A 27609-nucleotide genomic window follows, 5' to 3' on the forward strand; every position below is an offset into this window, starting at 1 on the left:
AATTAGATCTGCTCGTTAGTCTGCATCTAAAAATGAGTGATCACACCTTGGAGAGCTGTTGCACCAAGTGGACTGACATGAATCATGGCTCCAACACGAGAGATGTCAATTGAAACAAAGGAGAGGATTATCAAACTCTTAAAAGAGGGTAAATCATCACGCAATGTTGCAAAAGATGTTGGTTGTTCACAGTCAGCTGTGTCTAAAATCTGGACCAAATACAAAAAAACATGGGAAGCAGGGGCTGGCTGGCAAATATTAGCCTGGGGGACAAGCACACAGCAGTGGCCCACGAGTAGCGGCCCAGCCTTAAAGGGGTTGTCAGATCTTATGCTACATGTCTACAGTCACTATGTGTGAATCCTCATATCGTTCGCACTGTGAGCTGTGAAGATTTTCTGGTGTCGGCGCCGGGAACAGGTGGTCTTGTGACCGCAAGTATGCGATCTATATATTCCCAGCCGCATTGCGACTAGACTGTTTCTGGCCTTGTTCAATACAGTTGCATTAGGCCATGCAAGTCTAGTTGGCATGTGACCCCATGTATGCAAATCACAAACTTGCAATCACAAACCCGCCGAATAACCACAGCACTGCAAGCAATGTGATGATTCGCAAGTCTGCAGTAACATAGAATGACACACAAGCACAGCCCCACTGTATAATGACACACACACACCACAGTCCTTGTATCTGCACTAGCAGTAAAACACTTTGCCCAATATTTCCTTCCCTCCTCTCCCTTTGTCAGGCCATGTAATCTTCAGCTCGTATGTGGACCACTGCTCACCATTCCTGCTGTCCGCCGCCCATACAATACCTCCATAACGGCACCATAGAAAACCTCCATAACTCCACCATAGAGTACCTCCTTAACACCACCATACAGTGCCTTCATAACACCACCATACAGTACCTTCAAAACACCACCATACATTACCTCCATAACAGCACCATACACTACCTCCATAACACCACAATACAGTCCCTCCACATAACAGCACCATACATTACCTCCATAGCACCACCATACAATACCTTCCTTACAGCACCATACATTACCTCCATAACACCACCATAGAGTACCTCCATAATACTTTGTCCACCATACAGTTTCTCAACAGAACAGGACACTGCCTCACTAACCAATGAACAATGCTTTACTAATACCATCATAATGTGCCTCAGCAAAACCTACACAGTGTCTGAACAGTACCACACACAAATATCCATATGTACACACAAGGTCATATGTGTATGTGTATACAGTGCCTTGCGAAAGTATTCGGCTCCCTGGAACTTTTCAACCTTTTCCCACATATCATGCTTCAAACATAAAGATACCAAATGTAAATTTTTGGTGAAGAATCAACAACAATTGGAACACAATTGTGAAGTTGAACGAAATGTATTGGTTATTTAAATTTTTTGTGGAAATTCAAAAACTGAAAAGTGGGGCTTGCAATATTATTCGGCCCCTTTACTTTCAGTGCAGCAAACTCACTCCAGAAGTTCATTGTGGATCTCTGAATGATCCAATGTTGTCCTAAATGCCTAATGATGATAAATATTATCCACCTGTGTGTAATCAAGTCTACGTATAAATGCACCTGCTCTGTGATAGTCTCAGGGTTCTGTTTGAAGCAAAGAGAGCATCATAAAGACCAAGGAACACAACAGGCAGGTCCGTGATACTGTTATGGAAAAGTTTTAAGCCGGATTTGGATACAAAATGATTTCCCAAACATCCCAAGGAGCACTGTGCAAGCGATCATATTGAAATGGAAGGAGTATCATACCACTGCAAATCTACCAAGACCCGGCCGTCTGTTATGGTTCTCAATAGCAAGAGAACATAGCCCAGCATACATAGGAACTAGCTCTTGGAAGGATGGAAACTTAAACTGACCATGAACTAAACCTGCCGCACAACTAACAGTAGCCGGGTAGCGTAGCCTGCGTTTTATCCCTAGACGCCCAGCGCCGGCCGGAGGACTAACTAATCCTGGCAGAGGAAAATATAGTCCTGGCTCACCTCTAGAGAAATTTCCCCGAAAGGCAGACAGAGGCCCCCACATATATTGGCGGTGATTTAAGATGAAAATGACAAACGTAGTATGAAAATAGGTTTAGCAAAATCGAGGTCCGCTTACTAGATAGCAGGAAGACAGAAAGGGTACTTTCATGGTCAGCTGAAAACCCTATCAATACACCATCCTGAAATTACTTTAAGACTCTAGTATTAACTCATAACATCAGAGTGGCAATTTCAGATCACAAGAGCTTTCCAGACACAGAAACGAAACTGCAGCTGTGAACTGGAACAAAATGCAAAAAACAAACAAGGACAAAAGTCCGACTTAGCTGGAAGTTGTCTGGTAGCAGGAACATGCACAGAAAGGCTTCTGATTACAATGTTGACCGGCATGGAAGTGACAGAGGAGCAAGGTTAAATAGCGACTCCCACATCCTGATGGGAACAGGTGAACAGAGGGGATGATGCACACAAGTTCAATTCCACCAGTGGCCACTGGGGGAGCCCAAAATCCAATTTCACAACAGTACCCCCCCCTCAAGGAGGGGGCACCGAACCCTCACCAGAACCACCAGGGCGATCAGGATGAGCCCTATGAAAGGCACGGACCAGATCGGAGGCATGAACATCAGAGGCAGTCACCCAAGAATTATCCTCCTGACCGTATCCCTTCCATTTGACCAGATACTGGAGTTTCCGTCTGGAAACACGGGAGTCCAAGATTTTTTCCACAACGTACTCCAACTCGCCCTCAACCAACACCGGAGCAGGAGGCTCAACGGAAGGCACAACCGGTACCTCATACCTGCGCAACAATGACCGATGAAAAACATTATGAATAGAAAAAGATGCAGGGAGGTCCAAACGGAAGGACACAGGGTTAAGAATCTCCAATATCTTGTACGGGCCGATGAACCGAGGCTTAAACTTAGGAGAAGAAACCCTCATAGGGACAAAACGAGAAGACAACCACACCAAGTCCCCGACACAAAGCCGAGGACCAACCCGACGCCGGCGGTTGGCAAAAAGCTGAGTCTTCTCCTGGGACAACTTCAAATTGTCCACCACCTGCCCCCAAATCTGATGCAACCTCTCCACCACAGCATCCACTCCAGGACAATCCGAAGATTCCACCTGACCGGAGGAAAATCGAGGATGAAACCCCGAATTACAGAAAAAAGGAGACACCAAGGTCGCAGAGCTGGCCCGATTATTGAGGGCAAACTCCGCTAAAGGCAAAAAAGCAACCCAATCATCCTGATCTGCAGACACAAAACACCTCAAATATGTCTCCAAAGTCTGATTCGTCTGCTCGGTCTGGCCATTAGTCTGAGGATGGAAAGCAGACGAGAAAGACAAATCTATGCCCATCCTAGCACAGAATGCCCGCCAAAATCTAGACACGAATTGGGTTCCTCTGTCAGAAACGATATTCTCCGGAATACCATGCAAACGAACCACATTTTGAAAAAACAGAGGAACCAACTCGGAAGAAGAAGGCAACTTAGGCAGGGGAACCAAATGGACCATCTTAGAGAAACGGTCACACACCACCCAGATGACAGACATCTTCTGAGAAACAGGAAGATCCGAAATAAAATCCATCGAGATGTGCGTCCAAGGCCTCTTCGGGATAGGCAAGGGCAACAACAATCCACTAGCCCGAGAACAACAAGGCTTGGCCCGAGCACAAACGTCACAAGACTGCACAAAGCCTCGTACATCTCGTGACAGGGAAGGCCACCAGAAGGACCTTGCCACCAAATCCCTGGTACCAAAGATTCCAGGATGACCTGCCAACGCAGAAGAATGAACCTCAGAAATGACTTTACTGGTCCAATCATCAGGAACAAACAGTCTACCAGGTGGGCAACGATCAGGTCTATCCGCCTGAAAATCCTGCAAGGCCCGCCGCAGGTCTGGAGAAACGGCAGACAATATCACTCCATCCTTAAGGATACCTGTAGGTTCAGAATTACCAGGGGAGTCAGGCTCAAAACTCCTAGAAAGGGCATCCGCCTTAACATTCTTAGAACCCGGTAGGTATGACACCACAAAATTAAACCGAGAGAAAAACAACGACCAGCGCGCCTGTCTAGGATTCAGGCGTCTGGCGGACTCAAGATAAATTAAATTTTTGTGGTCGGTCAATACCACCACCTGATGTCTAGCCCCCTCAAGCCAATGACGCCACTCCTCAAAAGCCCACTTCATGGCCAAAAGCTCCCGATTCCCAATATCATAATTCCGCTCGGCGGGCGAAAATTTACGAGAAAAAAAAGCACAAGGTTTCATCACGGAGCAGTCGGAACTTCTTTGCGACAAAACCGCCCCAGCTCCGATTTCAGAAGCGTCGACCTCAACCTGAAAAGGAAGAGCAACATCAGGCTGACGCAACACAGGGGCGGAAGAAAAGCGGCGCTTAAGCTCCCGAAAGGCCTCCACAGCAGCAGGGGACCAATCAGCAACATCAGCACCCTTCTTAGTCAAATCAGTCAATGGTTTAACAACATCAGAAAAACCAGCAATAAATCGACGATAAAAGTTAGCAAAGCCCAAAAATTTCTGAAGACTCTTAAGAGAAGAGGGTTGCGTCCAATCACAAATAGCCCGAACCTTGACAGGATCCATCTCGATGGAAGAGGGGGAAAAAATGTATCCCAAGAAGGAAATCTTTTGAACCCCAAAAACGCACTTAGAACCCTTCACACACAAGGAATTAGACCGCAAAACCTGAAAAACCCTCCTGACCTGCTGGACATGAGAGTCCCAGTCATCCGAAAAAATCAGAATATCATCCAGATACACGATCATAAATTTATCCAAATAATCACGGAAAATGTCATGCATAAAGGACTGAAAGACTGAAGGGGCATTTGAAAGGCCAAAAGGCATCACCAAATACTCAAAGTGGCCCTCGGGCGTATTAAATGCGGTTTTCCACTCATCCCCCTGCTTAATTCGCACCAAATTATACGCCCCACGGAGATCTATCTTAGAGAACCACTTGGCCCCCTTTATGCGAGCAAACAAATCAGTCAGCAGTGGCAACGGATATTGATATTTAACCGTGATTTTATTCAAAAGCCGATAATCAATACACGGCCTCAAAGAGCCATCTTTCTTAGACACAAAGAAAAAACCGGCTCCTAAGGGAGATGACGAAGGACGAATATGTCCCTTTTCCAAGGACTCCTTTATATATTCTCGCATAGCAGCATGTTCAGGCACAGACAGATTAAATAAACGACCCTTAGGGTATTTACTATCCGGAATCAAATCTATGGCACAATCGCACTCCCGGTGCGGAGGTAATGAACCAAGCTTAGGTTCTTCAAAAACGTCACGATAGTCAGACAAGAATTCAGGAATCTCAGAGGGAATAGATGACGAAATGGAAACCAAAGGTACGTCCCCATGCATCCCCTTACATCCCCAGCTTAACACAGACATAGCGTTCCAGTCGAGGACTGGGTTATGAGATTGCAGCCATGGCAATCCAAGCACCAACACATCATGTAGATTATACAGCACAAGAAAGCGAATAATCTCCTGATGATCCGGATTAATTCGCATAGTTACTTGTGTCCAGTATTGTGGTTTATTACTAGCCAATGGGGTGGAGTCAATCCCCTTCAGAGGTATAGGAGTTTCAAGAGGCTCTAAATCATACCCACAGCGTTTGGCAAAGGACCAATCCATAAGACTCAAAGCGGCGCCAGAGTCGACATAGGCATCCGCGGTAATAGATGATAAAGAACAAATCAGGGTCACAGATAGAATAAACTTAGACTGAAAAGTGCCAATTGAAACTGACTTATCAAGCTTCTTAGTACGCTTAGAGCATGCTGATATAACATGAGTTGAATCACCACAATAAAAGCACAACCCATTTTTTCGTCTAAAATTCTGCCGTTCGCTTCTGGACAGAATTCTATCACATTGCATATTCTCTGGCGTCTTCTCAGTAGACACCGCCAAATGGTGCACAGGTTTGCGCTCCCGCAGACGTCTATCGATCTGGATAGCCATTGTCATGGACTCATTCAGACCCGCAGGCACAGGGAACCCCACCATAACATCCTTAACGGCATCAGAGAGACCCTCTCTGAAATTCGCCGCCAGGGCGCACTCATTCCACTGAGTAAGCACAGACCATTTATGGAATTTTTGGCAGTATATTTCAACTTCATCTTGCCCCTGAGATAGGGACATCAAGGCTTTTTCCGCCTGAAGCTCTAAATGAGGTTCCTCATAAAGCAACCCCAAGGCCAGAAAAAACGCATCCACATTGAGCAACGCAGGATCCCCTGGAGCCAATGCAAAAGCCCAATCTTGAGGGTCGCCCCGGAGCAAGGAAATCACAATCCTGACCTGCTGAGCAGGATCTCCAGCAGAGCGAGATTTCAGGGACAAAAACAACTTGCAATTATTTTTGAAATTTTGAAAGCAAGATCTATTCCCCGAGAAAAATTCAGGCAAAGGAATTCTAGGTTCAGATATAGGAACATGAACAACAAAATCTTGTAAATTTTGAACTTTCGTGGTGAGATTATTCAAACCTGCAGCTAAACTCTGAATATCCATTTTAAACAGGTGAACACAGAGCCATTCCAGGATTAGAAGGAGAGAGAGAGAGGAAGGCTGCAATATAGGCAGACTTGCAAGTGATTCAATTGAAAGCACACTCAGAACTGAAGGTAAAAAAAAAAAAAAAAAAAAAATTTTTTTCAGCAGACTTCTTTTTTCTCTCCTTTCTCTGCCAATTAATTTAACCCTTTGTGGGCCGGTCAAACTGTTATGGTTCTCAATGGCAAGAGAACATAGCCCAGCATACATAGGAACTAGCTCTTGGAAGGATGGAAACTTAAACTGACCATGAACTAAACCTGCCGCACAACTAACAGTAGCCGGGTAGCGTAGCCTGCGTTTTATCCCTAGACGCCCAGCGCCGGCCGGAGGACTAACTAATCCTGGCAGAGGAAAATATAGTCCTGGCTCACCTCTAGAGAAATTTCCCCGAAAGGCAGACAGAGGCCCCCACATATATTGGCGGTGATTTAAGATGAAAATGACAAACGTAGTATGAAAATAGGTTTAGCAAAATCGAGGTCCGCTTACTAGATAGCAGGAAGACAGAAAGGGTACTTTCATGGTCAGCTGAAAACCCTATCAATACACCATCCTGAAATTACTTTAAGACTCTAGTATTAACTCATAACATCAGAGTGGCAATTTCAGATCACAAGAGCTTTCCAGACACAGAAACGAAACTGCAGCTGTGAACTGGAACAAAATGCAAAAAACAAACAAGGACAAAAGTCCGACTTAGCTGGAAGTTGTCTGGTAGCAGGAACATGCACAGAAAGGCTTCTGATTACAATGTTGACCGGCATGGAAGTGACAGAGGAGCAAGGTTAAATAGCGACTCCCACATCCTGATGGGAACAGGTGAACAGAGGGGATGATGCACACAAGTTCAATTCCACCAGTGGCCACCGGGGGAGCCCAAAATCCAATTTCACAACAGCCGTCCCTCTAAACTTTCATCTCAAACAAGAAGAAGACTGATCAGAGATGCAGCCAAGAGGCCCATGATCACTCTGGATGAACTGCAGAGATCTACAGCTGAGGAGGGACAGTCTGTCCATAGGACAACAATCAGTCGTACACTGCACAAATCTGGCCTTTATGGAAGAGTGTCAAGAAGAAAGCCATTTCTCAAAGATATCCATAAAAAGTGTCGTTTAAAGTTTGCATCAAGCCACCTGGGAGACACACCAAACATGTGGAAGAAGGTGATCTTGTCAGATGAAACCAAAATTGAACTTTTTGGCAACAATGCCAAACGATATGTTTAGCGTAAAGGCAACACAGCTAAATCACCCTGAACACACCATCTCCACTGTCAAATATGGTGGTGGCACCATAATCATTTGGGCCTGCTTTTCTTCAGAAGAGACAGGGAAGATGGTTAAAATTGATGGGAAGATGGATGGAGCCAAAAACAGGACCATTCTTGAAGAAAACCTGTTGGAGTCTTCAAAAGACCTGAGACTGGGACGGAGATTTGTCTTCCAACAAGACAATGAACCCAAACATAAAGCAAAATCTACAATGGAATGGTTCACAAGTAAACGTATCCAGGTGTTAGAATAGCCAAGTCAAAGTCCAGACCTCAATCCAATCGAGAATTTGTGGAAAGAGCTGAAAACTGCTGTTCACAAATGATCTCCATCAAACCTCACTGAGCTCGAGCTGTTTGCCAAGGAAGAATGAGCAAGAATTTCAGTCTCTCGATGTACAAAACTGATAGAGACATACCCCAAGCGACTTGCAGCTGTAATCGCAGCAAAAGGTGGCGCAACAAAGTATTAAGTTAAAGGGGCCGAATAATATTGCACGCCCCAATTTTCAGTTTTTGAATTTCCACAAAAATTTTAAATAACCAATAAATTTCGTTCAACTTCACAATTGTGTTCCAATTGTTGTTGATTCGTCACCAAAAATTTACATTTGGTATCTTTATGTTTGAGGCATGATATGTGGGAAAAGGTTTAAAAGTTCCAGGGAGCCGAATACTTTCGCAAGGCACTGTATATATATATATATATATGTATATATATACATATATATATATATATATATATATATATATATACACATACATACACACACACACACACACACACACACACACACACACACACACACACACACACACACACACACACATGGAGAGGTAGGGAAACAGATGGTCTTATCAGTGGTATTCTGCTGCCCGGGTCACAGTTCTCAGTACAGTGCAGGATTCTGCTCTGCGTTCGGTCGGTCACTCTGTCCAAGGCCGGACTGAGACAAAAAAGCAGCGCTGCCACACAAATCCCACCAGCACACATGCTATAACATGTTCCACCCCCGATCAGTAGATGTTTATTTACTTACTCCAGCAGTTTGTTTTTCTTTTTTCAGGTCTAGAGTGGCGCTTCAAGTGTAAGCCCCCTAACCTCAGTGATATTCTCACCCTCTGGCAGAGGTGTATCTAGCCTTTCCTGCACCCGGGGCAAAGGATCAGTTTGTCGCCCCCCCCCCCAACCTCCCCCATTTAAACCTTAACTCTATTGAAATTGTATGACCAAGCCAAGGTACATTCCTGAATCCCCATAATGTTAACATAGATACCAATAAAAGTAAAATTAATTGAGCCATCAGTAGGTTAAAGGGAACCTGTCACCCCCCAGGCATTTGAAACTAAAAGAGCCACCTTGTGCAGCAGTAATGCTGCATTCTGACAAGGTGGCTCTTTTAGTTATTGGTGCTGTAACTGCAGAAATAATCCGTTTTGTAATTTGACCTAAACACCTTTATTCAGTCATGGAGACAGGTCTTTCCCCCCCTGCTGCAGACGCCACACAGCCGTCACTCAAGTCTTCTTGGCGCCAGGCGCCGCCTCCTCAGCGCTGTTTTGAAATCAGCCGGCGCCTGCGCTCTTTTGTCATGCCTTGGGCAGGCGCAGTGAGCGCTGCCCGTCCTCTGTCCTCATATGCAGTCTAGCTGATGGCGCTTGTGCGGCCGCCCTGCCTGGGAATCCCAGCCCCGCAGTGTGAATAAATCAGAAGACACTGTGTAATAATTATAGAGGATAACTCAGGAGACTCTTTGCGTGGAACAAGACAACTACAGGACACAGTTTTATAAGTGGTAAAGTCTAAATATAGCATACATTGATTCACAAAGCCACGAAATTTGTCGCGATCACCATTAAATCTGAATGGGGGCAACTTAGGTGGGCTAGCTGGTGGCGGTTGCCCAGAGGGTAAAGTCACTTGTGCAGCTATTTGCGTGCTTATGTCCTGAAAAGCCCGTCCATACTGAAACTCTATGCCAGCAAGTTTGTTTTCCTGGGCTGCCATGCGGTTGCTCAAGTCCTGCAAAGTTTGTCCAAACACTTGTTGATTGTGTTCAAAGCTTCCAAACTTCTTTTGCAGACCTTCCACATCTTTCTGCAGTGATCTAATTATGGAAAACACCTGATCTAATCTGCTTTCTGCAGTCATTGTTCCAGCTGTCTCCTTTTTTTTATGGCTAGAGTATCCTGTAATAATTATAGGGAATAACTCAGGAGACTCTTTGCTTGGAACAAGACAACTACAGGACACAGTTTTATAAGTGGTAAAGTCTATATTATCACACGGTGATTCAAACAGGTGCAGAGAGAAACTCAAGTCCACAACACTTGGTGTAAATATAAAATGCAGCTTAGCAGTCTATAGGAAACTTCAGAGGAAAATGCAATCAAGCAGAAAGTCTATGAAGCACAGTTATTTTTTTTTGAGGATACTTGACACGAATAAATCCTTGTTTTAGTCCAAACACAGATAGATAAGCTTATTAGGCAGTTCAAATCATATCTTAGCTCAACCAGGGAGGCCTAGTTAATAGTCTCAGGTTCTTGCAGAGCAGAAACAGCTTACATGTCCAGCAATTGCAGATAGAAGTAAACACGAGCAGCAGATGAAGGAGGATTACTGGAAACTGGTGTATGCAGCAGGAACTCAGAGCAGAGAAGTAGGATCACCACACAGGTTCACAGGAGCAGGTATATAGCCAGGGAGTAATCAGAGGTCAGGAGCTGGATGCAAGGCAGAATACTCTAGCACAGACTGAAGGCTGGGGTGGAGTTTTATTGCAGGAAGACACAGTGCACATGAGACCAAAGACGCCATCTCGGAAAAGGGCAGTAATGCACAAAAGGTAAAAAATGGTCAGAGTCCTGACATTACTCCCTCCTTAGAAGTGGCCTCAGGAGTCAGGACTATCCTGGACCTGGTTTCTCAGGGAATCTCTGATGAAAACGAGAAATCTTCGGTTGGGCATTGATGTTTTCCACAGGTTCCCAAGAGTCTTCCTCAGGGGGATATCCCTGCCATCTTATCAGATATTGGAGCCGATTCCTGCGAATCCTGGAATCAATAATTTCCTCCACCACAAATTGTTCTTGCCCATCAATCACCACAGGCTGCGGAGGTGGCACAACACGTCCCTGGAAGGTATTAGGAGATACAGGCTTTAGAAAAGATACATGAAAAACTGGGTGTACCTTCATAGTCCTAGGCAGCTTCAGCCGGCAGGCCACAGAGCTCACAATACCGTTGATCTTGAAAGGGCCAATGAATTTCTGTCCAAGTTTTTGTGAAGGAACGTTTAACTTCAGATTCTTAGTTGCTAACCACACGGAATCTCCTACCTTGAACATGGGTGCAGGTTTACGGAATCTATCAGTCGATCTCTTATAACGTTCTTGAGCCGTGGTCAGGGATTCCTTCAGAACCTCCAGATTTTGTCTCATCGCAGTCAGTCTTTCCTCCACTGCCGGAACCGGAGAATTAATTGGAGACCTAGGTAAGATACACGGATGATAACCCAGATTGGCAAAGAAAGGTGTAAATTTATGTTTAATCTCTTTTATTAAAGTATTAAAATAGTACAACATATCACAAATACAAACATACATATAGACTAAAGTAATTACAAAACTTCTCCAAAATAGTACGTGTTTTTTACTTCACGCAAATATGGTATCATCACAGAATCATATTTATTAGTTATTGCTGTATATGTTCCTTGCTCAACTCTTCTATTCTTTCTTAGCATCTCGTATTGTGCACCACCTGTTGCCCCATTTCGATAATTATTTCGCTAAGCGGAAGTCTATTTCCAATTGCTATATTTATCCATAGAATCCGCCCAATATATCATTTATCCCTGACTGCAGCTTGCTTATGGTATAACGTCAGACTTAAAGGAAAGATAAGAAGAAAAGAGGAAAAAGAAAGGAAAAATGAGAAGGGGAAAGGAAGGATCATGCCTCCGCAGCCCTCTGAAACCAGCCCAGGAAAGCCAAGGAGAAACCTCACTGCCGGGAAAGTACCTCCCATTTCTCCATGAGAGCCCCGAAACTCCCAGAGTCCCTAAATAAAATCCAGGGTTGCCATGTCCGCAAGTACCTAGAGTTATCACCCAAAGCCTGTGCAAACAATTCCTCCATATGGTGGATATGTGAGAATTCTGTTAACCATTCAATCATGGACGGAATTTTCGTTGTACGCCAATGTCTAGGTATAACCATGCGGGCTGCCGTCAAGCAAAACCTCAGGAGACTACTTTTTTGTTTGGCTATTGGTCCCGGTAGCATGGACAAGATGGCCATGTGCGGAGTAAGATTTATATCCTCTCCTGATATTTTATTGTAAGTCGAGAATACTTCTCCCCAGAAACTCTTTATCCCTGGACACTGCCACCAAATATGGAACAAAGTTCCCCTTGCGTTCCCACAGCGCCAGCACCCATCCGCCACCGAGGGGAATATGGCATGCAACCTCACAGGATATTGGTACCATCTAGTAAGAATTTTGAAATTCTTCTCTTGGGCATGGCTGGCCGGAGACATCCCATGAGCGCAGCGGTATGCCGATGTGATTTCCCTCTCAGTAAATGTGCATCCCATTTCCGCCTCCCACGCTCTAATATATCCCGGGATAACTGTTGAAGTCTCCTCGTTTAGTAATTTGTACACAAGAGAAATCTGATGCGATGGGGGTGTCTGCTGGGCGAATATCCTCTCAAACTGTGTCAGAGAAGGTGGTGGTACTTCTCCACCAGAAATTCGTCTGACAAATGATTTTAATTGTTCATACTCTAACCAAGATAGTGTACGAGTAGGACATTCGTCTTGTAGCTCGTTGAGAGAGGAAAGACCCTTCTGCGATATTATTTGATATATTCTTTGATTGGATTCCACCCTCCATCCCAAAAACCTCTCGCAGTGAAGGCCTGGTGGAAAATCAGGATTAGCGAATATAGGAGACAATGGGACAGTTGTGCTCATTAATTTTTTCTTATATTTTAGCATGTCCCAACTCTTAAGGATCTCGCCAGCCATCATATCCCGACAACCCTCCCCTATTTTCTCTTTATTTCTGGTCACTATCCACGGTAAATTCCGCAATGGAACTAGGTACCCCTCCTGTTCCAGTCCAACCCATTGTTTGGTCTCCCGTCTATAATGCCAATCAAAAAGATGGCTCAATTGTGAGGCCTGGTGGTATGTCTTTAAGTCTGGAAGTCCCGCCCCCCCCTTGTGATTTAGGTCTCGTCAATGTTCTGTAACTCAGCCTAGATCTGTTCTGACGCCATATAAAATGTATTAGAGCTGATTTAATAGTCTTAAAAAAACTTCGAGGTGGTGTGATCGGTACCGTCTGGAACACATAAAGGAACCGGGGAAGCACATCCATCTTGAATGTGTTTATGCGGCCAAACCACGAAATCATTTTTTGATCATACTTTTTTAGATCCCTTATAGTTTTATTCAGTAGGGTTTCGTAGTTTAGTGTGTATAGTTTATTTAGATCTGAGGGGACCTGTATGCCCAAGTATTTAATGGCACCAGCCTGCCATTTAAATGGGAAATTCTCCTTTGCCCTATCCACATCTTCCGATGGCAAAGTAATATTAAGTGCCTCAGTTTTGGTGTAGTTTATCTTAAAATTACTGACCTCTCCGTACTTTTTGAATTCAGACATTAATGCAGGTATAGTGATATGAGGTTGGGAGATGTATAGAAGAAGGTCATCTGCATACAATGAAGTTTTATAATGCTTCTGGCCTATCTTGATACCCCATACACTAGGGTTATTTCTTACTGCTACCGCTAAATGTTCCATTGCCACCGTGTACAACAAGGGCGAAAGAGGACACCCCTGTCTTGTTCCATTATGAATCCTAAAGGGGTCCGAGAGCCATCCATTAATTTTAATTGTAGCTGACGGGTTCGTGTATAGGGCCGCAATTTTGTATAAGAATCTGTCCCCCAGCCCTATCTGTCGGAGAGCTGATTGAAGGAAGCTCCACCTCACTCGGTCAAACGCCTTTTCGGCGTCCACCGATATCAGTCCCAGGTGCTTCCGGTAGGTCCTGGCATGAGCGATCAAAGATATAGTCTTCAACACTCCATCACGTGCCTCTCTTCCCTGAACGAAACCCACTTGGTCTGAATGTATGATATATGGTAATAGGGGTGCAAGTCTGTTGGCCAGGATCTTCGCGAATAATTTCATGTCTATATTGATCAGAGAAATTGGTCTATAGTTAGAGACCACTGTTGGATCTTTTCCCGATTTTGGCAATACTGTGATATAGGCCGCCAGAGATTGATGCGTAAACCCTGAGGACTCAGAAATGGAGTTATAAGTCCTTGTCATGTGTGGTGTTAACTGTTCTCTGAAGAGTTTATAAAAGTGGGGGGAAAACCCATCAGGGCCAGGGCTCTTCCCGTTTGGAGTATTTTTTATGGCCTCATCCACCTCTTGTGTCGATATGTCTGCCTCTAGCTCATCTGTTATCTCTGTGGAAAGTCTAGGAAGTGGCGTGTCTGCTACATATTTATCTATTTTAGCCTGTATGTCCCCGGCGTGATTAGCCGAGTGCATACCCTCCAAGTTATATAGCTTCTGATAGTATTCTCGTATTGTTTCTAGAATCTCCCCTGGGTCGTGAGTCTCCGTTCCCGTACGTTTCTGAATTTTTGGAATGTAAGTCGTCTGAGTCCTAGGATGTAATAATCGAGCTAGGGGGCGGTCGCATTTATTGGCCTTATGATAAAGGAGACTTTTAAAATTATTTCTGAATTTCAGCGATTGCTCATTTAATAAATTTCTAAGGGTCTCCCTATGTTTAATTAATTCCCCTAGTATTACCGGTGACATAGTATTTTTATGTTTTTGCTCCAATACATATATAGTATCCATTAATTCTTTTGTTTTTTCCAATCTCTGTTTTTTAAGACGGGATCCGTGTTTTACCAGGATTCCACGAAGCACGCATTTTAGGGTCTCCCATTTCACCGGGGTCGAGGTGTCATCGTTTGCGTGATCTGACCAAAACTGTTCTATTGTCTTTTTTATGTCTGTCGTGCAATTCAAGTCTTTCAACAAATTGTCATTCAATCTCCAAGTCCAGGGACGGTCCACTACATCTGGTGGGGAAATGTCTAAGAACACCGGGGCATGATCCGACCATAAGAAGCTACCAATGGACGGTCGGGGGCGCCAGGATAGGGCATGATGGCTGACAAGAAAAAAGTCAATTCGGCTATAGGAATCATGAGAACTGGAATAGTACGTATAATCTCTACCTCCAGGATTATGTGCTCTCCAAATGTCCACCAGCTGCATCCCATGGATAGATTGTTTCAAAAGGGACAATTGCCTATTGATTCCTCTCACATTTCGTGTTGAGGTATCCATTCGTGGGTCAAGGGTGAGATTGAAGTCCCCCCCTATCACCATCACCCCCTCAGCAAATTCCGCTACTCTCCTTAGGAAACCCCGGCCAGCCCTGGCCTGATTTTTGTTTGGGGCATACCACCCCGCAATAGTGTAGAGGGTTGTATGAATCCTAACTTTTAATAGTAGGTACCTGCCTTCTGGATCCGCATATGTGTCCTCAACTGTGTGCTGGAGGGACTTGTGGATCGCAATAGACACCCCCCTCGAACGACTTTCGGGGCAAGCGCTATGGAACCAAGTCGTGAAGTATCGGTCCTTGATAGTAGGGATATTGTTTTTTTTAAAATGAGTCTCCTGAAGTATAAGTATTTGTACCTTAAGCTTATGCATTCCATATAGGATTTGTGACCTTTTCTGGGGCGTGTTAAATCCCCTGGTATTCAGGGATCCCATAGTGATCTTTGGGTGCATTGTTGTCTGAGTCGTGCCTTCTCTCTCCCTACTGAGAGGGCCGCGGAGGCTAAAGTAGATCTAATTTATCAAAGAAATAGAGATAGTGAATAGAAAAGGTAGATAATTAGACACGTATTCAGTTAATTGCGAAATCAGGGTCAATATCTATCGAAACGTAGTACGTCTTTGAAGCCTGAAGTGGTGTGCTCTACGTAAGATGCCTTCTTATACCCTAAAATATGTGGTGGAGAAATGTGTTAACCGCCAATGCCGTTCAACGGGTTATGGCTTCTCCGTAGGGTCGTAAGCTATGTGCGATATGGAGTGAGACTCCCTCCTCCGACACAACCATCAGTAACCTCTCCTCAACTGAGGGGAATAAATGTTAACTTTAAATTGACTTAACCGGAACCTGTCATATAGCGAGGTAGGGCCAGAGTATGGTTTACAGTCTTTGTTCTAATGCCATTCATATCTCCCAATTCTCCCTCATGCCCCAAATGAAAGCTACGCCAGACTTAAAAATAATGCAGGGGTGCAGGATATCAACGACGATTCAATGAGTTGTTATAAAATACTATCTACATACTATAATATAAACCAAAAACCAACCATCTTCCACGACAGTCGTGAACTTATCATCCGCTTGGACTACCACAGTGGGGCAGAACAATGGCACAATATGTAGCACCCCTAGTGGGGGAGGAAAAGAAAAAAAAAAAAAAAAAACTCCAAGAGAGGGGGGGAGAAGGGAAAAGGGGGAAGGGTGGAGAAAGAAAGGGGGGGAGGGAAGAAGGGAAAAGGGGGAAAGAGGAGGGGGGAAGGGGAGGAGGAAGGGGAAAAGGGAGGGAAGGGGAAAAAGGGAAGGGGGCATCGTTCTCTTGATTCCCATTAAATTCCTGTGGAAAGCGTCTGCCTTCTTTTTCTATGCGCTGTCTATCTTGAAGTCCTTGCGGAATCAATAACGGTCGTTGCTATGCAAGATAGTCCACTCCATGGCACCAATCAAATGTTAGCCCCTTCCCGACATGTGACGGTATAGTACGTCACATGTCGGGACCCCCGCTTTGATGTGCGCTCCGGCGGTGAGCGCACATCAAAGTCGCGACATGTCAGCTGTTTTTTACAGCTGACATGTGCGCGCAATAGCGGCGGGTGAAATCGCGATCACCCGCCGCTATTAACTAGTTAAATGCCGCTGTCAAGCGCAGACAGCGGCATTTAACTACCGCATCCGGCCGTGCGGCCGGATATGAGCGCATCGCCGACCCCTGTCACATGATCGGGGGTCGGCGATGCTCCTCCATTGTAACCATAGAGGTCCTTGAGACCTCTATGGTTACTGATTGCCGGTGGCTGTGAGCGCCCCCCTGTGGTCGGCGCTCACAGCACACCTGCATTTTAGCTACATAACAGCGATCTGATGATCGCTGTTATGTAGCAGAGCCGATCGGGCTGTGCCTGCTTCTAGCCTCCCATGGAGGCTATAGAAGCATGGCAAAAGTAAAAAAAAAAAGTTTTTAAAAATGTGAAAAAAATAAAAAAAACATAAAAGTTTAAATCACCCCCCTTTCGCCCCAATCAAAATAAATCAATAAAAAAACCCAAAAACCTACACATATTTGGTATCGCCGCGTTCAGAATCGCCCGATCTATCAATTAAAAAAAAGCATTAACCTGATCGCTAAATGGCGTAATGAGAAAAAAATTCGAAACGCCAGATTTACGTTTTTTTGGTCGCCACGACATTGCATTAAAATGCAATAACGGGCGATCAAAAGAACGTATCTACACCAAAATGCTATCATTAAAAATGCCAGCTCGGCACGCAAAAAATAAGCCCTCACCTGACCCCAGATCACGAAAAATGGAGACGCTACGAGTATCGGAAAATGGCGCAATTTTGTTTTGTTTTGTTTTTTGCAAAGTTTGGAATTTTTTTTCACCACTTAGGTGAAAAATAACCTAGTCATGTTAGGTGTCTATGAACTCGTAGTGACCTGGAGAATCATAATGGCAGGTCAGTTTTAGCATTTAGTGAACCTAGCAAAATAGGCAAGCAAAAAACAAGTGTGGGATTGCACTTTTTTTGCAATTTCACTGCACTTGGAATTTTTTTCCCGTTTTCTAGTACACGACATGCTAAAACCAATGATGTCGTTCAAAAGTACAACTCGTCCCGCAAAAAATAAGCCCTCACATGGCCAAATTGACGGAAAAATAAAAAAGTTATGGCTAGGCTGGGAAGGAGGGGAGCGAAAAACGAAAACGGAAAAACGGAAAAAGCTCCGGGGGTGAAGGGGTTAGTGAACTGGAGTGTGGACATCCATCTGTGCTCCTGATCCTCATGAAAATGAAACCATATATATCCCAAAAACCCTTTCCCCCACCCAAACAGGCAGTCATGGAACCCATTCTGTCATGATCCTAACTTCATGGTTCTCTCCCTTCTTCGTTACCTCTGGGATCACGCCCTTCTCTATCCATTCTTCTGCCTGCTCTCCTCTGCCTTTGAGGGAAAAATTGCCTGGGAGGGTCTGCTCCTCTGTACTGTAATGGCAGAGAAGGCCATTCTGTGATTTCCACCCTTGGGATGTTAAGCGCCGCCGAAAAAGCAGGGATGCCGTTCGGATGACTCAGCAGGTGAACCCTGCCTTCTTTTTGGACACGTAGGCGGAACGGAAACCCCCAAGTGTATGATATATCATGCTGGCGTAAAACGTCTAGTAACGGGCGGAGAGCTTTCCTCCTCTGCAGAGTCCACCGAGATAGATCAGGCAATAGCTGGATTCTGGTATCTTTGTATTTTATGGTGTTCTCTATTCTTGCCTTGGACATCACTTCATCCTTTATTTGGTATCTATGCACCCGGCATATCACATCACGTGGAGGAGCCTGGTTTTGAGGTCTTGGACCCAACGCCCTATGAGCCCGGTCTAGTTCAAGGGGTGACTCCTGTGGACGCTGCAGTTAAATACTTGCTGCAGTGCGCCTCTTATGTCTTTGGGTGCCACTGTTTCTGGTAATCCTCGAACCTAATATTGTTCCGCCTTCCCCTATTTTCGGCATCATCAAGCATATCTGCCAGCATTTGAGTATGATAGGATTGTTCTGCAAGCGTCTCATCCTGAGCATCTAATCTGGCCGTCAGAGCCGCGATAGCTTGGTCATGTACATTAACCCTTTCATTGCACTGTTGTATCTCATCCCTCAGGGTTGATAATTCTGCCTTATACGATGTCTCTAGGCGGATCACATATTGTTCCATGTCCTGTCTGGTGGGCATATCACGTAGTCTAGCATTCAACAAACCCATATCGAGTCCTGGGATCAATTGTGTGTTATATCCAAAGCCCTGTGAGTTATATGCAGGATAGCAGAGAGAGGGCATTATCTGTGGGGCCTGAGTTTGTGTGAGGCAACCCTCCTGAACTGGTTGGCCTCCCCCTTCAACCACAACATCAGGGGCTATAACGTGCCTGGAGGATTCAGAGCTGCTTCTGGGGTAGGGGGACGCAGGGCTCTGAGATGGACCTTCATTGTAATCCATTTCACAATCTTCTTTTTCTGTCCTATGCACTTCCCCATCGTCCTGTGTCTCTCCTGTCATTGCCAGCGCTGACCCCTGCTCTCCTCCCTCTCCTCCCTCCTGTGGCCCCCTCCCCTCCCCAGCTCCATCTTGAAGCACTGCTGGTAATGATTTATGTCCTCCCTCACATTTCCCAGTGCCAGAAGCAGCATCTCCACTGTGTCTCACCTCCTGTGTCACTGACCCGTCGGAGCTGCTTCCCGCCCCTGCTTCTGCTGTGTCAGCGTCTGTTACAGCGTCTGCTGTCTCCTTCTCATCCACTGTCACCATGTTTCTTAGGCCTTCTCCTCTGTCTGGACCGACCAGGAATTTTGTTATCTGTTGAGCTGCGGGCTCCTCTGCCACCGAGGGGGTTCCCCCGTATCCCTTCTTCTTTTTGGGACCCATGGTAGTGCTGTTGGGATCTGGAATCGTGCTCTGATATGGTATTTAGTCGGTTTTATGGAGGGAGCTCCTCTGCCTGCTTCCTCACTCCACCGCTGTCATGCCACGCCCCGAAAGGTGTAAATTTAATGGAGGCGCTCTGAGAATTATTATATGAAAATTCGGCTAACGGCAGAACTCCAACCAATCATCCGGGAGATGGCTGACATAGCATCTTAGATATTGTTCCAGCGTCTGGTTGGTACGCTCAGTCTGACCATTTGTCTGGGGATGGTAAGCGGAAGAGAGACAGACATTAATATTGAGTGCAGAGCAAAACCCCTTCCAGAATCTTGAAGTGAACTGTACTCCACGGTCAGAGATGATCTCATCCGGGACCCCATGCAACCGAAAGACATTCTGTATAACCAAGTTCACTGTATCTTTAGCTGAGGGGAGGCCGGTGCATGGAACAAAATGAGCAGCTTTAGTCAGGCTATCAACTACCACCATGATTGTATTCATGTCCCCCGATGTAGGCAGCTCCACAATAAAGTCCATTGATATAGACCCCCAAGGGCGGTACGGAACAGGTAATGGTTGTAGAAGACCCGTAGGTGCCACATGAGGAGTCTTATAATGGGCACATACCTCGCAAGAGAGATCGCAAGAGAGAACATAGTCCTTGGTAGCCTTCAGGCCTTGGTGGCCACCAGAAGAATCGGCTCAGAAACTCTTGTGTCTTCTGTACCCCCCTGTGACCAGCCAACTTGGAGTCATGTACCAACTTGAGGATCTGCAGACGGACGACCTTAGGGATGATAAAGACAAGATTAATATCCACAGGTGGGTTGGCCAGAAATTCATCACCGTCATAGGCCTCCCTGCACTCCTTCCACAAGTTCTGATCGTGGATAACTCCGATGAAATTGGCATCAGATAGAATGGTCTTGGACGGGGCTCCAGGTATGGAATCCGCAGCATGGATTCGGGATAAAGCATCAGCCTTCCCATTACGAGAACCTGGACGGTACGAGATAACAAAGTTAAATTGATTTAAAAATAAGTTCCAATGAGCCTGACAAGGAGAAAGACATCTAGCGGATCTAAGGAACTCTACATTGCGATGGTCAGTTAGCACTATGATCTGTTGTGCAGCTCCTTGCAGATGATGCCTCCATTCTTTGAAAGCCGCAATAATAGCCAGCAATTCCTTGTCTCCCACGTCGTAATTCTTCTCTGCTGAGGTTATTCTACAGGAAAAGAAAGCACAAGGATGTAGCAGAGCCTTCTCTCCAGTTCTTTGGGAGAGAATAGCCCCCAAAGCATTATCAGAAGCGTCCACCTCCACAATGAAAGAAAGTGTTCGATCTGGGTGTATCAACAGCGGTGCTGATGTGAAACAGATCTTAAGCCGATCAAAAGCTTCTTGAGCCTGTGATGACCACTTAAAGGGCTTTTCCTACTTTGTCAAGGAAGTAATGGGACGGACAATATCAGAAAAATTTCGAATTAAGTGTCTGTAGAAATTTGCAAAACCAATAAAATGTTGGACCGCCTTAAAGTTCTTGGGTACCGGCCAGTCAAGGATAGCCTGAATCTTACCAGATTCCATGTTCAGCCCCTGGGGAGAGATGATATAACCTAAGAACTGTATCTTAGAACGATGGAACTCGCATTTCTCCGGCTTAATATACAGATGGTTCTCTTTCAGACGTCTTAAAACAGTTTTAACATGTTCTTCATGTTCCTGTAGAGAGTCAGAAAAGATTAGTATATCGTCCAAATAGATCACTACAAACTGGTCCAACAAATCTCTGAAAATGTCATTAGCAAGGTGTTGAAACGTTGCAGGGGTGTTACAAAGCCCGAAGGGCATCACAAGAGATTCAAAGTGTCCATACCGGCATCTGAATCCTGTCTTCCACTCATCCCCTGGACGAATGTGCACCAAATTATAAGCCTCACGAAGTTCCAGTTTAGAGAACACCTTAGCATGGCGGACTCTTTCCAGTAATTCGGGAATCAGAGGCAAAGGGTAACAGTTTCGTACGGTTACCTTATTGAGTTCCAGATAGTCAACACAGGGTTTCAGGGTCCCATCCTTCTTTTTTACAAAAAATATAGGTGCCCCTGCTGGTGAGGAAGAAGGATGTATGAAGCCTTTGGCCAGATTTTCATCAATATACTCCTTTAAGGCTTGAAGCTCAGGTGCCGCCAAAGGGTATACGTTACCAAAACGAATAGCTGCCCCAGGAAGCAGCTCAATGGGACAGTCATAATGCCTGTGTGGAGGAAGCTGATCTGCATTCTTCTTGTCACAGATGTCAGAGAACTCTTTATATGCTGGAGGTAAAGAAAATACCTGTACATGTGGTTCCGTAGCCGTGGACTCAGGAACAGCTTCTGTTAACGCTGAGTTGCTCCTTGTTGGGAAGATAATCTCCTTGGTCTCCCAGTTGATAATTGGGTTCTGAGAACGCAACCAAGGAATGCCTAAAATCACAGGAAAATGAGGAGAAGAAATTAGCAAGAAAGAAAGTTGCTCCTGATGATTAGGCTCCAACCAAATTTCAAGGGGTACGGTCTCCTGATCCACAGGCCCAGAGATTAAAGGTGACCCATCCACTGTTTCCATGGTAATTGGAGAGGCTCTTTGCTGAATTTTAATACCATGTTCCTTGGCAAATGCGATATCCATGAAATTGCCACCTGCACCAGAGTCAATCATAGCTGAACTGGAAATCCACTGTCCTGAACACAGGATCTTAATAGGGAGAGAACAGTGAGAGTTCTTTTCCTTCAGCTCCTTGGGGGGTGAAGTCATAGAAAGTGAATGGAATACAGCGTTTAAAGGCAGGCTACATTCAGAGATGTCAGATTCATCATCACAGTTGTCATACCCCCTATTGCTGCTAGCACCTTGTTAGGCCGTCTAGGACACTTAGGACAATTGATCAAGAAGTGGTCAGACTGGCCGCAGTAGAAACATAGACTTTCACGAAGGTGATGCTCCCGGCGCTCATTGATCTCGCGCCTCTGAACGGAATCAATTTGCATAGGCACCTCCTCCACCTCCTGAGAGGTTTTACCTGCAGGCTCTTTGGAAGGAAGGGAAAAGTTAGAAACACGGTTATATGCAGCAAATTTCTCCTGCCTACGCTCTGTAAGGCGAATGTCTATGCGCACACAATGCTGTATAAATGTCTCTAGCTCTTGTGGTGACTCAGAGCGGGCTAGTTCATCTTTTACAATACTAGACGGACCCCTTTTAAAAATTGGCAATTGTGCATAACTGTCCCAATTGGTATCTACCGCCAATCTCCTTAATTCAGTGGCATACTCAATAACAGAACGTTATTCTGTCACGTCAGACGCTGTTCACACTAGGGCGTCCGACAGACAGCGGTAATTCCACATACGTCCACTACACGCTCAGTGGCGTCGGCTAGATTTTATCCAGCTTTCTCGGGTTAACCTAGCTGGTAATTTGCTTGGAGGCTGGGTCACCACCACGGCCTTTAAATAGTCGTACTGGACTTTGGGCCTCGCCGATTATAGCTTGTGCTTTGTGCCTACTGATTCCGGTCTGGAGTGGTGGTCTTGTTGTAGGAATATCGTATCTGGTGGAGGATTATCCTTTGTCATATTCCTCCTTCCTATATTTGTATTTGTTTTGCCCTGTGCACATTATAGTGTATTCCTGTGTGTCTGCGGCGTGGTGCGTTTTTCAGTTTTCCCTGTCTGTACTTTCTGTGGGGATTGGTGTGTGGTCTCTTCACTGGGTGGCAGGTGGTGGTTTCAGTTTAGGGCTGAAACAGGAGACAGGGTTAGGCCTGGCGGCCCAGACATGCACACCTTTAGTGTAACTTCTGGGAAAGGGACAGACAGGGTTTCCCTAGCCTGAGGGATATCGCAGGGGCCCGGGTAACCAGCCTTAGTCTACCCAGTACTCCCGTGACAGTTGCATGGCGATTAGGGTCATCAAACATTAATGCCATAGCGGCCAAGAAATCATCCAAGTCATTTAACCGTGGGTCACGAGACTCAATCATCGGATTCGCCCAGGCGAGCGCTCGTGAGGTCAGTAGCATTATTACACACAATACTTTGGATCTATCAGTAGGAAAACGGTCAGCATGCACATCAAAATATAGCATACATTGATTCACAAAGCCACGAAATTTGTCGCGATCACCATCAAATCTGAATCGGGGCAACTTAGGTGGGCCAGCTGGTGGAGGTTGCCCAGAGGGTAAAGTCACTTGTGCAGCTATTTGCGTGCTTATGTCCTGAAAAGCCCGTCCATACTGGGACTCTTTGCCAGCAAGTTTGTTTTCCTGGGCTGCCATGCGGTTGCTCAAGTCCTGCAAAGTTTGTCCAAACACTTGTTGATTGTTTTCAAAGCTTCCAAACTTCTTTTGCAGACCTTCCACATCTTTCTGCAGTGATCTAATTATGGAAAACACCTGCTCTAATTTGCTTTCTGCAGTCATTGTTCCAGCAGTCTCCTTTTTTTTTAGGCTAGAGTATCCTGTAATAATTATAGGGGATAACTCAGGAGACTCTTTGCATGGAACAAGACAACTACAGGACACAGTTTTATAAGTGGTAAAGTCTATATTATCACACAGTGATTCAAACAGGTGCAGAGAGAAACTCAAGTCCACAACACTTGGTGCAAATATCAAATGCAGCTTAGCAGTCTATAGGAAACTTCAGAGGAAAATGCAATCAAGCGGAAAGTCTATGAAGCACAGTTATTCTTGAGGATACTTGACACGAATAAATCCTTGTCTTAGTCCAGGCACAGATAGATATGCTTATTAGGCAGTTCAAATCATATCTTAGCTCAACCAGGGAGGCCTGGTTAATAGTCTCAGGTTATTGCAAAGCAGAAACAGCTTACATGTTCAGCAAATGCAGATGGAAGTAAACACGAACAGCAGATGAAGGAGGATTACTGGAAACTTGTGTATGGAGCAGGAACTCAGAGCAGAGTAGCAGGATCACCACACAGGTTCACAGGAGCAGGTATATAGCCAGGGAGTATTCAGAGGTCAGGAGCTGGATGCAAGGCAGAATACTCTAGCACAGACTGAAGGCTGGGGTGGAGTTTTATAGCAGGAAGACACAGTGCACATGAGACCAAAGACGCCATTTTGAAAAAGGGCAGTAATGCACAAAAGGTAAAAAATGTTCAGAGTCCTGACACACTGCGAGGCTGGGATTCCGAGGCAGGGCGGCCGCACAGGCGCAGTCAGCTTGACTGCATATGAGGACAGAGGACGGGCAGTGCTCACTGCGCCTGCCCAAGGCATGACAAAAGAGCGCAGGCGCCGGCTGATTTCAAAACAGCGCTGAGGAGGCGGTGCCCGGCGCCAAGAAGACTTGAGTGACGGCTGTGTGGCGTCTGCAGCAGGGGGGGGAAAGGCCTGCCTCCAGGACTGAAGAAAGGTATTTAGGACAAATTACAAAACGGATTATTTCTGCAGTTACATCACCAATAACTAAAAGAGACACTTTGTCAGAATGCAGCATTACTGCTGCACAAGGTGGCTCTCTTAGTTTCAAACGCCTGGGGGAGTGACAGGTTCCCTTTAAGTGTTTTTGAATATCCATATTGAATCAGGAGCCCCATATAATCCTGCATAAAGGTTAATAATGGCCCCATAAGATGCTCCATAGAGACATTTACCCAATTTAGTGCTGCAGAAACGTTGATTATGGCCCCATAAGATGCTCCATAAAGATATTTGCCCCATATAGTGCTGCAGAAACGTTAATTATGGCCCCATAAGATGCTCCATATAGACACTTACCCCATATAGTGCTTCACAAACATTGATTATGACCCCATAAGATGCTCCATACAGACACTTGCCTCATATAAAGCTGCACAAACGTTATGGCCCCATAAGATGCTCCATACAGGCACTTGCCCCATATAGTGCTGCACAAACGTTATGGCCCCATAAGATGCCCCATACAGACACTTGCCCCATTTGCTGTTGCTGTGATAAAAAAAAATCACATACTCACCTCTCCGTCGCTCAGACCCCCGGCACTTTCAATATTCACCTGCTCCTCGTTCCAGCCGCCTTTCCATCTTCAGCGTCTTCTGCACTGACGTTCAGGCAGAGGGCGCGCACTAACCACGTCACTGCGCCCTCTGACCTGAGCGTCACTGCTGAAGACGAAGCGCCGGCTGGAACAAGGAGTAGGTGAATATCGCGCAGTGGAGCGCTCCCCTCTCCGTTATACTCACCTGCTCCTGGCGCAGTGCAGTCCCTCCTTCCCCGGCGCCGGCAGCCTCTTCCTGTACTTAGCGGTCACCGTTACCGCTCACTACAGTAATGAATATCCCCTATGGGTGGATATGGGTGTGCCTGGATACGCCACTGCTCTCCGGCATCTTCCCCGCTTTTCAGCACCGCTCTGGTCCCACGGCACTATTTTGTAAGTGCAGCTTCTGACAGATGGAAGTCAAAAGTTACATTACAAGCTGTCAATACAAGGTTATGATAGCCAGAACGAGTCCAGGAGGATGGTCTCATAGACTTTTACTGAAAAGTGACCTCCGTGCCACTTCATAAAACACTAGAGCTGCAAGCAGGTCACTTTTCACAGGAGACGAACCGGGGCATTGCTGGAGGCCAATGAAGGCAGCGGAAAGTGAGTACGAGACAGGCGGCAGCGGACTTACATTTAAAGTACCACTTCAGCTTTGCAATAAAGAAAAATGCTGGAGTGGTGCTTTAAAGGAGTTATTTGAAGAGCTACATGTGAATGGTGCTGCAGTGCGCAGAATCGACCACAGCTCTAGTTACGTGATGCTCTTCAGAGCTCTGGTTCTCGAGATTATGGGGGTCCCAGAGATTGGCAAGTTATCCCATATACCGAGGAGAGGGGGTTACTTGGGGTAACCTATTTAAACAGGTTTTCCAAGATTTGTTTTTGTTTGGCCATAGGAATACAAAAAATAAACCAATAATGACAATCCAGACGTGCAATACAGCCTCTCCGACAATGTGACAGGAGAAGTGTGTATATACAGTGTATATACAGAATAAGGCCCTGTTCACATGTTCAGTATTTTACATCAGTATTTGTAAACCACAGCCTGTGCAGTAGCAGGTATCGGGTGGATATAAAGCTGCTACTACGCATGCGCCGGCAGTGCCATCTTGGAGGAGGATATTTTTTTCTCTATAAAGATGGTGCCGCCTGCGCAGTAGCAGCTTTCGGATCACTTCTACATACACTGATAGCGGCTACTGCGCAGGCGAGGCTGGCGCTATTTTCAAAACAGATTTTGTTTTACTGAATTTCAGGATAACCTTTAACAAATTAATTATATGCACACTACATATGCAATCAGGCTGCAGCGCAGGCACCACCTCTGGCAACTGCCTGCAAAAGGTGATTTATTTTTCCCAAGATATATATATACCATATATACTAGAGTATAAGCTGAGATTTTCAGCCCATTTTTTAGGCTGAAAGTGCCCCTCTCGGCTTATACTCGAGTCATTGTCCCAGGGGGTCGGTGGAGAAGGGGGAGCGGCAGCTGTCACTTCATACTCACCTGCTCCCGGCGCATCTCTGCATGTCCCTGCTTCTCCGGTGCCCACAGCTCTTCCTGTACTCAGCGGTCACGTTGTAGAATTGATAAAGTTAAACCCCGCCCCACTGTTCAGAAAGACAGAAACAACCACCTTATTTTTGCCCACATGGATTTCAGCAGGCAAAAAAATTTGTATCCTACCCACGTAGGAGATATGTACACCCGGTATGATAACCTCCCCACAACCCAGGCTCCTTAGTTTTCCGGCGTCTGTTTACAGTGATATAGGGAAGAACACATGCCCACGAAATAG

General features: G+C 45.5%; 1 long non-coding RNA gene across 1 annotated transcript in view; it reads left to right on the forward strand.

Annotated features, from left to right (window-relative positions):
* LOC143813988 (uncharacterized) overlaps nucleotides 1-27609 on the forward strand; it is a 90056-nt gene that overhangs the window by 50852 nt on the left and 11595 nt on the right. The gene's annotated exons all lie outside the window — the stretch shown is intronic.

Source organism: Ranitomeya variabilis, chromosome 1 (assembly GCF_051348905.1).
Source record: "Ranitomeya variabilis isolate aRanVar5 chromosome 1, aRanVar5.hap1, whole genome shotgun sequence".
Taxonomy (NCBI): Eukaryota; Metazoa; Chordata; class Amphibia; order Anura; family Dendrobatidae; genus Ranitomeya; species Ranitomeya variabilis.